This window comes from Podarcis vaucheri (genome assembly GCF_965113315.1).
Source record: "Podarcis vaucheri genome assembly, chromosome: 3".
NCBI classification, from domain to species: Eukaryota; Metazoa; Chordata; class Lepidosauria; order Squamata; family Lacertidae; genus Podarcis; species Podarcis vaucheri.
This window is the reverse complement of record NC_138761.1, coordinates 59,255,323-59,270,744: the sequence shown is the minus strand read 5'-3', so window position 1 is coordinate 59,270,744 and position 15,422 is coordinate 59,255,323. Positions and strand designations below refer to the sequence as shown.

Genomic DNA, 15,422 nt, shown 5'->3' with positions numbered 1-15,422 from the left:
ATACTACATTTCTAAAGATTTGACTTGAGAGCATCTTTAAACCTCTTTTGTTGTCCACCAGTATTTCACTTTCCATTCTTAAGTTGGGAATAGAGTAGTTGCTTTGGAAGACGATATAATCAGGCATCTGAACACCATGACCAGTCCAATGAAGTTGATGTTGAAGAATCATCCTAGTGTTTATTGGTTTGGTATCCAATAGTTTGTTCACAGGCTGCAATAAAATAAGATAACAGATAGTTAGATGCTGGGATGCTTTTACTATGTAAATGCTTTCTGTACCTATGAATGAGTGCTCTTGGTAGATTGGTAGACTAACAAGATCCCCTTTTCCTTGCCACCTATAGCATCCTTTCCTGACTTGGCATTCAATGCATGGAAGTCAGAGTGGGGATAGAAGTTGCTCTGCTTTGAAGATGTGAGTGCCCAAGAGGCTTACAACCCATCTATTGGGCTGCAGTCTTTTGCTTTCAGACAAGCATAGGAGCAGGGGTGTACCTAGGGGTTGGCCAGGTGAGGCCCCACTGAGGGAGCAGGTGCAGTGGGTGCAAAAATCATTCCTCTCCACTCTGGCTCGGAGTGTCTATGAGCCTGCCATGCACTCAGACAGATAGACCAATGGAGGAGGAGGAGGGGAGGTGGAGCAGAGCAGACCCAACCCTGATGGCTGCGGTGGGTCATTGGCAGAGAGTGAAAGGCAATGAAAAGCAAACTTTTTTAGTTTCTGCTCCATGGTCTCTCCTGGCTTTGGAGGTGCTGATACAGCTCCTTCCCAAGGGTGCAAGGGAGCCTCGGTACCTTCCTAGGTACCTTCTTAGCCACTGCATGGAAGATGGTGTTCCTCTAAGATATGAACTCATTCTTTTTTCAATGCTGTTGTTGTAACATAGTTTTCTTTGACTGTGTGTATGTGTATGAGAGAGAGAGAGATAACTCGGACTGTGTGCGTTCTGAGTGATTTCTGAGTTAGGGGCAGAGTAGAGCTTGATCTGATCAACAAAATAATATTTGGAAATTCTTGGAAATTCATTTCCTCACTAAAGTAGCACTCCAAAACCCCTTAATGCCCAGTTCTGCCAGGCTCACTCAGTCTCCCAATGGTGGCTGCCTGAGAATTTTCACATCTGAGACTGTGACATCACAAATGGTTAGAGAAGGGGCTAAGCGTTCCTAACTGTGAATATGTCTGTAATTATGCACAATCAGATGGACTTCTATAACAAGAGTAATTTTAGGTTTTCTTCAGAAGGTGGCAGCAGCTTACTACTTATTACAACAGACTTCTTGGGTGTGGGTTATTAAGATATCTGTCCCATCTTTCTGTATTAATTGTTGACTGATATTGCAGAATGAATAAAACATATACATAAACCAGATTGCTTATCAGCTCAGTGGTTAAGTAAATTATTCATTGTCTATCTCAAAATTCAGTTTTTTCAGAGGGATGTAAAAAGGGAATGAGAATGTAGAGGAAACTGCTGTTAATGTAATCGGTATAGAAATTCTCAAAAATCATAGTTATGATTCATTAGGCAGCTGGCTTGAGCACTCTGTAAAAAGTTTGCTATTATAATCTAACTTCCACCTCCATCACTGGAATGTGCTCAGATTTATAATACAAATTGTAGGAGGAATTCTTTCTAACATGGCAGATTCCTATGACACAGATAAGAAGTTGAATATAGGCAATCCTTGTTTTGTGTGAGGGTTGTGTTCAAGACCCCCGTTTGTGTTGGCGGAGCACGCATGAGCCTGCCCCGCCCCTTTTTGTGATGTCTTTATGAGATTTTGTGGCTACTTCCAGATTCATTGGTGCTAATTCCTGCATGATTGTGCATCATTCTGACACACCTAAATCAGTTGTTCTACTTCAGAGCTACAGTAGAATAGTATCAAAGTGTGTGTGTTCAGTTACAAGTTATACAGGCCCTTTTGATGAAACAAACCTCGACAACTCAGTTTAACAAAACCATGTAACCAGAATTGCTGTGTTCTAGCCTGATTAGACCAATGCAACTTAAAAAAATAATAATCGTTTGGTATCCATAAGGGACGCGGGTGGCGCTGTGGGTAAAACCTCAGCGCCTAGGACTTGCCGATTGCATGGTCAGCGGTTCGAATCCCCGCGGCGGGGTGCGCTCCCATCGTTCGGTCCCAGCGCCTGCCAACCTAGCAGTTCGAAAGCACCCCCGGGTGCAAGTAGATAAATAGGGACCGCTTACCAGCGGGAAGGTAAACGGCGTTCCGTGTGCTGCGCTGGCTTGCCAGATGCAGCTTGTCACGCTGGCCATGTGACCCGGAAGTGTCTGCGGACAGCGCTGGCTCCCGGCCTATAGAGTGAGATGAGTGCACAACCCTAGAGTCTGGGAAGACTGGCCCGTACGGGCAGGGGTACCTTTACCTTTACCTTATCCAGATCATACACTTTTACTAAATACTATGGCCAGACTATCCATTTGGTATAACGGGAAAATTATAGGGTTTTTAGATAAGTGACTTTAATCTCATAAGCTCCTGAGCAAATGCAGGAATCACTGTAGCTTTCTTCTCCTACATATTAACGGACAGTGTGATACAAATACAGAAAACAAGACATGTTGTGTTAGAAAGCACAGAGTAGTTCAGCCTGGACACAGGCACAAATCTGGAGATTGTGCATTAGCTTTGTGGCAACGTACAGCTGAGCAAGGAGTGGTCTGTATAGGGTCACTCATTACCAGTAATCCATTTTACATTTGCTACACCTTGATGGGATTCAGCTTACAAATTGCTGCATCCAACATCTGATTCAAGTTAGGTGTTGGCACCTGGGTCTCTCATGGAGGCCCCAGAACCTTTGCTGCTTCCCCTTCTTGCTAAATCAGACTCCTCAGAATAAATTAGTCAGGTTGAATCTCAACCAGGGTTGGGGAACCTGCAGCCCTTTGGATGTTGCTGGAGTCCAGCTCCCATCATCCTGCACTATTGGCTACACTGGAGTCCAACAGCATCTAGGGCTCTAAATTGCATGGAATGGGAAAACCTAGGAGCTTGTAGCAGAGGATTGTTCCTCTTTCAGTTTCCACTTCTTCCCTTCAACCCTGTGTGCCCTTGTTAGTTCTGGGTGGTGTTGAAATCAAGAAAATTCACTACTATTAGCTTCAGACTTAAGAGATATCTGGCAAGCTCAGAGATGCTAAGAACAGTTATACACATAGGTAGTAAGTTAGGGGGAATGATTCATTCACTTTGGGGTTTGAGCCCCAAAGTGGATGAATCTCATTAAATCTGTTTTTTTTCATCTGCACAGTACAGCTATGTTCAGGTTTTAAAAATAACAGGCATGAAAAAAACCTCCTAATTTTTCTTCAAAATATTGCAAGCTAATTTGAATATAAATCAACACAAAAACAACATCTCCCCAACCTTCAGCAGTTATAGCAGAAGCCCCCTCTTCAGATTTAGATAATTGCTTCACAAATAGCAATAAGCTGTCACAGGTGCACAACATTCATTTATATAAAATATTGTCAGTTAAGTGTTTTTTTATATCAGTCTGGATTATTTCTAAGGCTGTCTTTGGCCTTGAGTGCAAGTGGCACACACACAATCAGATTCTCCCTCCCTCCCTCCCTCCCTTCCTCCCTCCCCTTTAGCCTTCCTAATATGAATTAAATCAGAGAAAAGTGTGCAGAAGCAGTGTTTCCATCCCTGCTCCACCCCCCATATAGATTCTCTTCACCAACTACTTTTTTTAAAAAAAGCCAATTGTATGATATATTTTACTATATAGAGTGTGTGAGAGTGCAGAGATTGTTTCTCTGCCCAGATACTGCATAATTGACTGCACAGCATTCGGTAGACACCACGTGGCGTAAAAGATGAGTACAGCGAGGAACTGGTGCCAGGAGAAATCCCTCAAATCTTGTTTTTTTAAAAAGCAAATGGCAAATGGAAGAAAAGCAATTTATTTGAAGGGTTTATCTTTTAATTTGTCTGTGGCTTTAAGGGAGAAATTCACCCAGGACAGTGAATGGCCCTCTCATGCCAAAGCACGGCTAGTACCTGCTGAGAAGGTGGCCTCTGCTGAGTGAATGCGAGAACCATAGGACAAGTAGGTCACAACTGATGGGTAGTGAGACAAACTTGGCACATGCAGATATGACTAAAATGGGGTCATGACCGCTCTCCTATCAACCGGAGGGCGCCCTTTGCATGGACGCTCACAGCACCCCATCCCTGAGACAACGGCAGAAAGTTCCTGGTCCACCTCCCCATGTCATGGCCCTTTGATGTTCCTGCCAAACCTCAGTTCTAATGAACCTATCTGTGGCAGGGGAAGGCAGAGCTCTTCGCGTAGTTAAAAGGGGTGGATCCTACCTGATAGCGTGCAGTCGGCTCCAGAGCTTCACCTTCCCTCCCCTCCCTTTGTTTAATGCTCTTTTATTACAGGTTAACTTCTTTTACAGGTACAGTATGCAGGCGCTGCTACAGCCTTAGGATGGTTGCTGTTAAGGGACCAGGAAGGAATTTCCCTGCATTGGCAGGTTTCGCCTTCCCCATAGCAGATGCCACAACTTTAGTTTTAGGGCTTGGGTGGAATCCTTTAGTTTATCTTCCCTAAATGGGGGGGGGGTTTGAAGTGGTGATGTCCCCCCCCCCAGCTGTGATTCCAGGGTTCTCCGTTAAAGGGGCTAAGTTGGAGGGGAGTCACTGACCATACGTTGAAAGGTTGTCAGTGCACGCCTCAGTGTTGTGGTGAAATGGGGGTGGACACTCTGTAAACAAATGTCTTCCAGAGCCAGCCCACTTCCCAGACAGACCTGACTACCCTGATGTGTCCCAGATCCCTGGCTGGGGACTGGGAGGGATACACGCCCAATGGTCTTCCTACATCTGAAAGTTTAAATAAAGTTGTGGCCAGTTTAATCCCATAACATGTTGTCATGAGTCATTCATTTCTTCTGGGTGGCTCTTGGGGTTGGGGGTCTCCGCCTGGGCACGCAAAGCACACATATCCCACAACAAAATAATAATGGGGAACCACTCTCCTTCCTTATTGCTATGACTGTGTCTTCTCCATAACTCTAGAGTTACTGGGAGACTGGGACCCGATTTTGCTGGAGCACACCCTGGTTTCTGAAAGTGAGGATCTGTCTCCTGAGGTCTTTGGCTCTTCCGGCCTACAATAAATATAGCAGGATATTGCAATGCCTAATATTGTGGGGATGATAGTTAGGGAGAGGAAGGAGTCGGAAAGAATGTGGAGGGGGGATAGTGAAGAAAGGAGATAATAAAGGAGGAAGAGAGATGGATAGAGAGGAGATGACATGGGGCGTTCTTTCCTCCATGTCCGGGTCAATGATTCCAGCAAGGACAACTTTATCTGTCATGCTGTAATACAGAAGTCTAGGCTGCAATACCTGGAAACGGAAGCAAGACAGCCCTGTACTTCCATTCTCTCTGAGAGACACATTCTCCATCCCTGACAGGTTGTGATCACTAGGAATGGATACACCTCTGGGGAGCACATTTTCTCATCCACCTTCTGTTATCTTCTTTCTTTCCCAACATGACTCTGATCCCTTTATTTAAAGTTATCCCTCTTGAAATCTGTTGCTTTATGATAATCATTTCCCTTTCTTCACATGAAGTTTTAATCTTCCTTTGCTCTGTCTGATTTTGGTGATCTTTCCCCACAGCCCTTACAATTCTAACCAAGAGTATTGGCTTGTTTGGAGCTTTTTCCCCACTCCGTAACAAAATTTGAGACAAATAATGAATAAACCTGAAATGCAGCAAAGGGAATCTTCCTATACATTTTCTCTCTGAAAATTCAGCTGGTGCAATTAAAGTTGATTTGGTGCTCTAGCATGTCAAACTCCCCCCCCCAAAAAAACCCTACCCAGACTGTTTTGCAACAAAGAAAGTGACAACAATATGCACTTGTTCAATGGCTACAACTGAACCAGCTTGCACATTGGATATGATTGCTAGGTCCTCTCTATTTATCAGTGTTAGCTGCAAAACCTCAAATCTAGTATCCCATATGCCAGAGTTTGGGGCTGATTTGTGGTCTATATGTCTTCTTTTATAGTGTAATCATTTAAAGCTTTGCTAGCTGTGTGTGGTGTTAGTCACATTTCTCTGAATTGTGGCCAGAAAAATCTTTATATGTTTTTATTCTAAATCAAGGTTCCCCCCCCCTTGAAATTTACTATTATGTTCTATCTGCGACTTTGAATGTATGAGAATGAGCCGTAATTGCAACACACAGCCACATTTTCCTCCAGTAAGAATAATTTGGAAGGAAAGGCATTTCTCTGGGCTTATCTCATGAAAACACGCCTACATTTCCACATGAAACAAAATAACAGTGGTCTTTCTTGTTCAGCTGACTCTTGCCAAATAATTAGATTACCGCTATCTCATTAGCATTGAAATGGCATCACCAAAGCACACAAAATGAATGTTTCTGTTCTTTTCACAGAGGGAATTTGGTGCATATTTGCCATCATTGTTCAACCATTTGTTGCTGCTGTTCTGCATTGATTCACATGCCTGATTTCAAGGGCAAGGAAACAGTGTCCATCTAGTAGATGTTATTGGACTACACCTGGCCAACTGTCACCATTGGGCATGCCAGCAGTGGATGATGTGAGTTAAAGTCCAGCAGCATCTTCAAGGGCATAGGTTCCCCACCCTTGCCTTATTTGCTAAAACTGTTCACAGCCCAATGGCATGTACAGGAAGTCCTGCGAAAGAAGATCAGCTGCACGGTTTTGGCATTGCCGGTCTTTACTATTGACACGACTGGGATAATTCCACACCTTTTCTCATTCTTCACTGTTCCACATGGTTGATGGAAGGAGAGGGTGGCCAATGCAGTCATCAAGCTTTGCTTTCCAAGGTTTCCCTATGTTTTCCATAGATGCTTTTTCTGGTGAAATTTCTACCTGGATATACTTCCAGTGGCAGATTTATATACTTCATGCATTGATTCTGGCCACATTTCAGAACAGTCATTTATGTGTAAGTCCAATTGAAATCAATGGGACTAGAGAGAGGGGGAGGGAGGGAGGGAGAGAGTTGGCTTCTTGTCTTTATGGAAAAACGTTCCCATAAACTTTCCTTTCCCAGCTATCCAATTATAATATTTTGTTACTGGGAAATTTGAGCTGTGCATGCCCAGTTTGTGGCATGGAATGCTAAGTGCACTGTCCTTTTATGTCATAGGCAGGCACCCATAGTTCATGCCAGTAACACTGATGTACCCAACACAGTGACCTTTGTTTCTGGCTGGGAGAGGGGTGGTCTGAAAATTGGGAGTAGCGGTGATCACCGAATTGCCATGGTCAGAGTACCAGTGGCAAAGTTTGCTCTTATGTGCCAGTCCCCTCCTCTGCAGGGTTAGAGATCCCATTAAAATGGTCAACCCCAGACACTTATGGACTCTGAGGCAGTGGCGTAGCGTGGGGGGTGCAGGGGGGGCCAGCCGCACCGGGTGCAACATCTGAGGGTTAGGGTTAGGGGGCACAAATCCACGGGTTAGGGGGCGCAAATCCACGGGTTAGGGGGCGCAAATCCACGGGTTAGGGGGCGCAAATCCACGGGTTAGGGGGCGCAAATCCACGGGTTAGGGGGCGCAAATCCACGGGTTAGGGGGCGCAAATTACTTGCCTTGCCCCGGGTGCTGACAACCCACGCTACGCCACTGCTCTGAGGGATGTTCTGCTGCTAGAGCTGGTGATTCTCCTAAGGCCCTAGTTGAGCTATGGAATGGGGAGAAAAGAAAGGTCATAGACGCAATTGCTCCTGATTGTCCTCTCTGATGAGTCTGGAAGGCTCCCTGGTTTGATGGTGAACTTCAGGCAATGCTGTTGCACTCAGGTCCTGCTTGTGGGCTTCTCGTAGGTACCGGTTGGCTACTGTAAGAACAGGATGCTGGACTAGTTGGGCACTTGGCCAGATCCAGCAGGATTTTCTTCATATTCCTGTACGTATTTAAGAGTGTTGTACTGCAAAAGTATGTGAGTTATTCTGTGTCATTAAGTGAAACTTGTTGATTAGTTCCCCATTGCCCTATCACTCAGAAAACCTACTGAAGGAATGTTCCATCAAGGAATAACTAGATAACATTGCTGTCTTTTTTATAGACAATAAATGGATATGCACATTAGCACCAAGCTGGCGCAACATTCTGTGCTGAAATAGACTGAACCAGGATGCAAGGACTGCAATTTAGTACATATGCAGTTGCAGGCAGCTTAGTCATAATGTACGATGCACCAATACACACACGTTTCAGATAGAGCAGTATATCACAAAATGATTAGGCTTTGGGTGATAAACTGCATCATTTGTTCTCTTTGCAAAATGGAAGAGTGAAGTCCTTTCTGTGGAATTAGAAACGTTGTGTCTTGAGTTATTTGTCAGGGATTGGTGAAGGAAAGTTGGGATTCATTGAATCATGGGATATAATAGGTATTGTCTTCCATGGAGAAATAACTAAAGACTTGGTCAGAGTGAAGGAACTTTGTTAAGCATAAAGGTCAACATGTGAAGTTTCATTTGAGTCAGGGTTTAGCCTTGAAACTTGTTACCACTGTTGGGATTTAACACTGAAAAAAAATGTGGAAAAGTACTATCGTGCCTCTGAGCACATGCAGAGAACTACAGACTTAGGATGAGATTCAACTAAGTAGTAGTAGTAGTTGTTGTGTGTAATTTGGTTCACTTATGAAACATGAATTATCCTCTTCTCCTCCCCCTGCACCCTCTGTGTGTCCCCTAAATCTGCTTAGGAGTGTTGGGGGGGGGGGACTCAGAAGAGTTTTAGGGTGTGTGCAGGTGGGCCACACAGGGAGAGGAGAGGGTGGAAAAGTCTCATTGTGCAAGCAGACCTCATTCCCTGTGCGCATTCCCCACTTAGTGCTATGTTGAATTCCACCCTAACCTTTTAAAAAAGGAATGCTCTCTGGATTCTACAGCCCCCATTTAACTCCTTCAGAAGTCGCACCTCATGACTTTAGTGAGCTGTACTGATTGACCATTGAAGAGCAGAGTATACATTTTTAATAATAACATTAATAAATAAACTATCGATCCCCTCCAGGCTGCTGAACATGTGGGTTCCTGGAGCCCTTGATTCTTTCTTTGCTGCAAGTATAGTGTGGCTCTTCTCTTTATTCAGGCAAGAAGAAGGTTCTACTTTAACAGTGTTAATGTCTTGTGTCTTGTATTGCTCAGGGTTCACATGGCAATTCTGTGGCATAATGGATGGATCATAGAATCATAGAGTTGGAAGGGACCATGAAGGTCCAACCCCCTGCAATGCAAGAAACTTTTGCCCAACTTGGGGCTCAAACCCACGACCCTGAGATTAAGAGTTTTATGCTCTAGTTCAGGAGTCTGCAACCTTTAAGACAAAAAGAGGCACTTGGACCTGTTTCCGAAGAAAAAAAACTGGGAGCTGCAAAACTCGTCATTATAAAAATAACTTTTTTGTCACTTTTTTATTATTTCTTTGTTTGACCCCTCAGACTTACTCCTCCTCATAGAAATAAACGTTAAATTAACAAGTTACCTTTTTGTGTGTGTGTGTTCTTCACTCCCCTTCAAAACAGTGACCAGCGTACATGCCCCCTTTCAATGTAGCGGGTGGGTGGGCGGGAAGGTGATGTCGGGACGGTGCGAGACTAACGCATGCACCGCCCCCATGTGACGTCACAGCCAGTACAGCGCCCGCCACAGTGGGGAGTGTTGGGGCGCACAATGCGCCTCCTCCCCTCACTAGTATCCGCCCCGGAGCCGCGGCAAAGGTGTAAAAGAGCCACATGCAGCTCCGGAGCCGCGGGTTGCAGACCCCTGCTCTAGTTGGATGACAAGTAAAGTAACAACGGGGGGCTGAGAATGAAGTGGGAACAGGTGAGACCATGGAGAGGGAGGAGAACTACAGACCAGCAGAGAGACCATCCACTGTTGGAGAGGGACCCTATGCTTGATCAGAGGACACCTGTCTGAGACCATCCTGCTTGTTGGATTGCATTCCAAGCCAGTGGACTGAAATAACTTCATCCTAGTAATTTTTATTGGGAATGGCTCATGTCTTTTACAATTTAACTATCTACCTCTGATGAGGGGGTGGTAGTATTTGACTACTAGAGCTGGGCATTGCAGGATCCTGTGACTCGGAGGAAGTTTGTGTTCTGTACTTCTTGCCTGACTTAACATCTGATGTGTCAGATTTGCTGAGATATATCATTGTCATAACTGCCACACAGGCACCTGTGGGTTCTTAACCTACAAGTCTGAATGCATAAAAAATGTGGGGTTTTTCCTACATTGCAGGTGGTTAACATAATTCACCATGCCTTATAAATTTGGTAGTCTGTTTTTTTCCCCTTCAGGAAATCTTTTTTTCGTGATGTACAGAGTCTAAAAACCACCCAAGAACCTCTCATGCATCCTCATCCATAGCTGATGCACCCCCCCCTTGGTGTTTCGTGTGTGGATGACCTGGGCTCTGTGCTTGGACACCAGTTTGATTCGGCTTTTGCTGAGAAGCTCCTTTGCCAAGGAGCCTCAAATCTGCAGCCTTTCAGAGACCGCGGCAGGTGGAATGAGTTTGTAGTTTGGCACCTCCTTGCGCAGCTTGTTGTAAGTAGCTTTGTCAAACCAAACAAGGTTGTTCAACTTGTCTCTTACTTTCCCTTTGGACCACTTATTCTTCTTGGCTTTTCCACCGGACTTGTCCTTCTTGGCTGACTAGCCCACGTCCTTCTTCTTCTTATCGTCCTTTGGAGGCATGGTACTGTTGGAGCGGCTACCATAGCTGCTTCTCCCTAGGTGATTTCTGGCCAGAAAGCTTTGCTGGTCTCTGTTGAGGCAGGACAAGAGAGGCATTGGTCTGGTGCCAGATGGAAGCCTTGGAGGAGACGGGGAGGGGAAGCAGCAAGCCACCAGCCTCTTTGCCAACCAATGAGACGATCCATGCAGTGGTTACAGTGTGAAGCTACCGATGCTGACTTGGGGGTGGAGATGACAGCAAGTTGTCTTTTGAATTTCATACAGGTAGACAAATCATAAAGAATAACTTCTTGGCATTTGTAACAAGAGATCTCTGTGGGCAAAAGGTAAACGGGATAAAACGAATAGCAGTTCCAGGTGAATGGCACACACACACACACACACACACACACACACATTTCAGCACCCAACATGAATGTAAAAACTTGGTTTTGAGAAATGCTGTACATCTGCTAGCCCCAAGGCCTAAGCTAAGCTGATGTTTAGCTAAGGAAGGCTAAGAGGAAGCAGACTCTGGTATCAGCATGTGTTTTAACTTGTTACTTCAGTGTCTGTCACAAAGCAATTTTGGACATAACATACTGTGCTACACAAAGGAGCATTCTTCTGTGGGAAAGCAGTTCTTAAGCACTCCGTTGACTTTTCTGACAGCCAGCAACTTTTTTCATATAGTAGAACTGTATCTCTGAAAGCTGCCACAGACTAGCCTGTAGGTAGGGATGGGTAAATATATCATGTTCTGTTTTTCTCAGTTTCTCATCTTTTCAGTCTTCAGTTCTCCATATTTCCACATCAAGTTTGCATTTTTAAAAAGTCCTCATAAATGTTTTTCAGATTTTAGTGCAAATTTTCCCTAATATACATATTTTAGCAAGCAATTTCCTCCCAGTATAATGTGTATTTGTTGGTTAGTCTCACCAGTATATGCATTTATAGGCATGCTTTTTAGCCTAGTATATACTTTTTATGCATTACTTGGCTGGAGAACTGCATTGCAAAATTCAAAGAAGTGTGAGTTTCAAATGTTGACTGCCTTTTAGTTTGTATGTTGCTTCTGAAACTCTGAATTGAGCCGAATTGAATTTCTCCCCCACCCTGCCTGTAAGTCACCCAGGATAAAAATGGATACCTGATCTGTGCTGAGAAAGTCAGAATTTGAAGCAAAGTATACTGAATATGGGATGCGGGTGGCGCTGTGGGTTAAACCACAGAGCCTAGGACTTGCTGATCAGAAGGTAGGCGGTTCAAATCCCCATTACAGGGTGAGCTCCTGTTGTTCAGTCCCAGCTCCTGCCAACCTAGCAGTTCGAAAGCACGTCAAAGTGCAAGTAGATAAATAGGTACTGCTCCGGCGGGAAGGTAAACAGCGTTTCTGTGCGCTGCTCTGGTTCGCCAGAAGCGGCTTAGTCATGTTGGCCACATGACCTGGAAGCTGTACGCCAGCTCCCTCCGCCAATAAAGCGAGATGAGCTCCACAACCCCAGAGTCGGCCACGACTGGACCTAATGGTCAGGGGTCCCTTTACCATTTTATACTGAACATACCACCCTCCCACCCCAAATTGTGGGATATATTTATCAGAAAGATATGAATTGTGTCCTTAGCTAATAAAAATAATGTATGTTAAAGTGAAATTCCATTCTCCCATGTCAAAGGGAAAGACCTTGGTCACCATGCATTGGTGCAGCACAACTGCATACTATGTCACACAACTAATTGTACCAGAACAATTTACCCTGCGCACAGCTACAAATGCCACACTCTTGACTGCTGATGTGTCACATCATATTAGAAGCTTTTTGCTTTGAGCTTGTGGGATTTCTTCAGTGTGCCTGGTTCTTGACTCACCTCTGGGATTCTTCCATACAAAACAGTTGTTCCAAAACTGCAGATGACCATGCTTGCCAGTTATGAGCTGTACTGAAAATATTTATCATGGACAAATATTGAGGCTAAGAAGTGACATCTTCTACTATGAACAAGATTTGAAGCCAAGTCTCCCTCTTTTTCAGGGAGTATCCTTTGGACCACACCATCAGGGCAGAAGCCGTGACAGAGAAGAGATCTGCTGTTTTCTATTCCTATCCTCATGGCTGCTCATGATATTGAAACAAAGGGAAAGGATTGTCATCTCAAAGGGCCATAAAATTGGGGCCTTGTGCCCCATTCTTGCACTGCATGTAACTGAGAAGTAGCTATTAATAATAAATAACTGGTGAATACTTATTATGGTTATTTCTCACACGCATGGAAGACAATACAGTATAATAAAATTAAATTAACAGTTACAAAACCCTGCCGATGGGTTTATAGTATTCATTCTCATGAGGAAAAGGACAGAAGAGAGTGAGAAGGAAAGATGATGAAGCAAGAGAGATACTAGGTTAAAATCCCAGAAAATTAGAGAAGGGCAAGGAAGATAGACCTTCCCTGAAGCACTTCTCAAAAAGTAGAACGGGACTGAATCATAGGAACATCTGGAGGCACTCCGGCGCAAATATAGCCCTGCCAAAGAAAATGAAGGTAGGAGACAACAATTTCCTTTTAGATCCTGCTACAGGCACCCCAGTCTCCAAGAAATGAGAGGTTTTGGGTTGCCAGCACATACTTTGGGCTTGGTTTCCTCAGGAGCAGAGGAATCTGCCTTGTTTTAAGTCAGACCATGGATCCATCTAGCTCAGTATTATCTACAGACTGGCAATGGCTCTCTGGGATTTCAGACTGGGGACATTCCCACCTGGAGATGCCAGAGATCGAACCAAGGACTTTCTGCAGACAAGAAGATGCTCTACCACTGAGAAGGTCACTGGAGATGGATCTTTGTGATACATGGTTTTATTTGCACATGTAGACAGGCTGAACATTGGATTGAAGGACTTTCAGCATCAATACTCCAATAGAACTTGCTCCCCCATTAGTATTCTATAGCAGTGAGCAAAGTCATACTTTGGTTTCAGCACAGAGAGCAAGTCAGATCTCTGTCTCTTTGAAACCCTAGTTCCAGACTAGCTGAGGTCCATTCTTCTTATGCTCACCGATGACATTGATTCCCAGCCAAGGCAGCGGAGTGAGGCCTGACCCCTTCAGCATCTCCATCTAGTTGTTTCTTTAGCAACTTGTTACCTGCACTCTTTAGTCATGCAAAAAGAGATACTTAACCGCTTAAGCAGCCTCTTCCTCTGCAGAATCAGACTAGCCTCCCAATCCTATAACAATATTTTCATTAACAGTGGCTGGTCCAATTAAAAAAAAAAGTCACCTTACATATTTGTTTAGAGTCAAGTAAAAGGAGCGCTCATTGCAGAACTCCAAAGTAACTCCCCCTTTTCTCTGTTTCAGTCACTTGCAGGCTGCAGCAAAGATGAAAAAGAACTTCTTTCTTCTGGCAGCCTATATTTCCCTTTATCCACATTCAAATCCTGACATTTTTTGCTTCCAGATAGGGAGGGTTTTTCTACATTCATGCTCCATCTTGTTCTGTTCTATTGTCTGTATCTTCAGGCAAGAGCAAGACTCCCAATAGGTTTTGTTGCTGGGTGTTAAATCTTCCAGAAGTTTTCAGCTGCTAGCAGTTTTGGCCAGGCAGAAGCATAGTGCAGGAGGGAGGTAGAATTCCTACATAATATGTGTATGTAGCTGATGAGATACAATTGTTTCCTTAAAAACCAGCAGTCTTCACTGCTGGCAGTAATACAAATGTGTTTGTGGGAGTTTCATTGTCAGTGGCGGAGCTTCATGCTCCAGCACTGGGGTGGGGTGGGGGTGGAGAGCAGGCGGGGGCAGGGCTGGTGCACATTCTGGGGGCGTGGCGCACCACCTACGAGGGTGTGGTGCCCAGCGTGGGTGGGTGGGGCAACCACAATGGCACCCCACCAGGATCGCACTGCCGGGGACGGTGCACTCCCCCCGCACTCCTCTTCCTTCGCCAGTAGGGATTGTTGGCTTGTCTTTGTTCTTGTTTGCTTATGTTTTTTGTCTTCTCATTTTATGTTTTTATGTTATGAATTGCTTTGTGATATTCAGATGAAGGATGATATACAAATTTAACAAACAAACAAACAAACAAACAAACAAACAAACAAACAAACAGTGATTCTGTTCTAGGTAGTAGATCCCCAGTGCATCTTTAAACTCATAAAACTGTTTAAATGTAATATGGGTTAGTTGCTTATGTCGGAGGTTGAAAGCAAAGCCGTGCAAGCAAAGAGCTAACGTTCAATGAAACAACCAAGAGTAAGACCCACTGACAACAGTGCAGGGTTGTTGTGTTTCAGCTGGGCAACGAAGGGTGCATGAGAGTCCCCTCTTGGGTGTCCACCTTCGTCATACTGGATACCTACTTTGAGGCAATTTTGAACATAAGATACTATGGGGCAGAACAGGATCCCATTATGAACATTGATCAGTTATATGAAAACAGGAAATGCAGACTGCATTTTTGTCCACTGCATCAGTAGTGAAGTCACACAATGAAAATTGTATTGCAGGAACATCAATAACTTGATGAAATGAGCGTCATAAATGCTGGTATTGGAATAAAAAAACCCATCCATCATGAAGGCCATTCCAGCTATCTTGTGCTATGGACGAGGTAGGTACTTTAGATCCAAGTGAGGAAGAATGTCCAAACCTGG

General features: G+C 44.4%; 1 pseudogene across 1 annotated transcript; it reads right to left on the bottom strand.

The window, feature by feature from the left end:
* Positions 1 to 10,438: 10,438 nt before the first annotated feature.
* LOC309528906 (small ribosomal subunit protein eS25 pseudogene) lies at positions 10,439 to 10,813 on the bottom strand (annotated as a pseudogene). The gene has a single exon. The product of its transcript is annotated as a small ribosomal subunit protein eS25 pseudogene (transcript).
* Between the last annotated feature and the right edge of the window lie 4,609 nt (positions 10,814 to 15,422).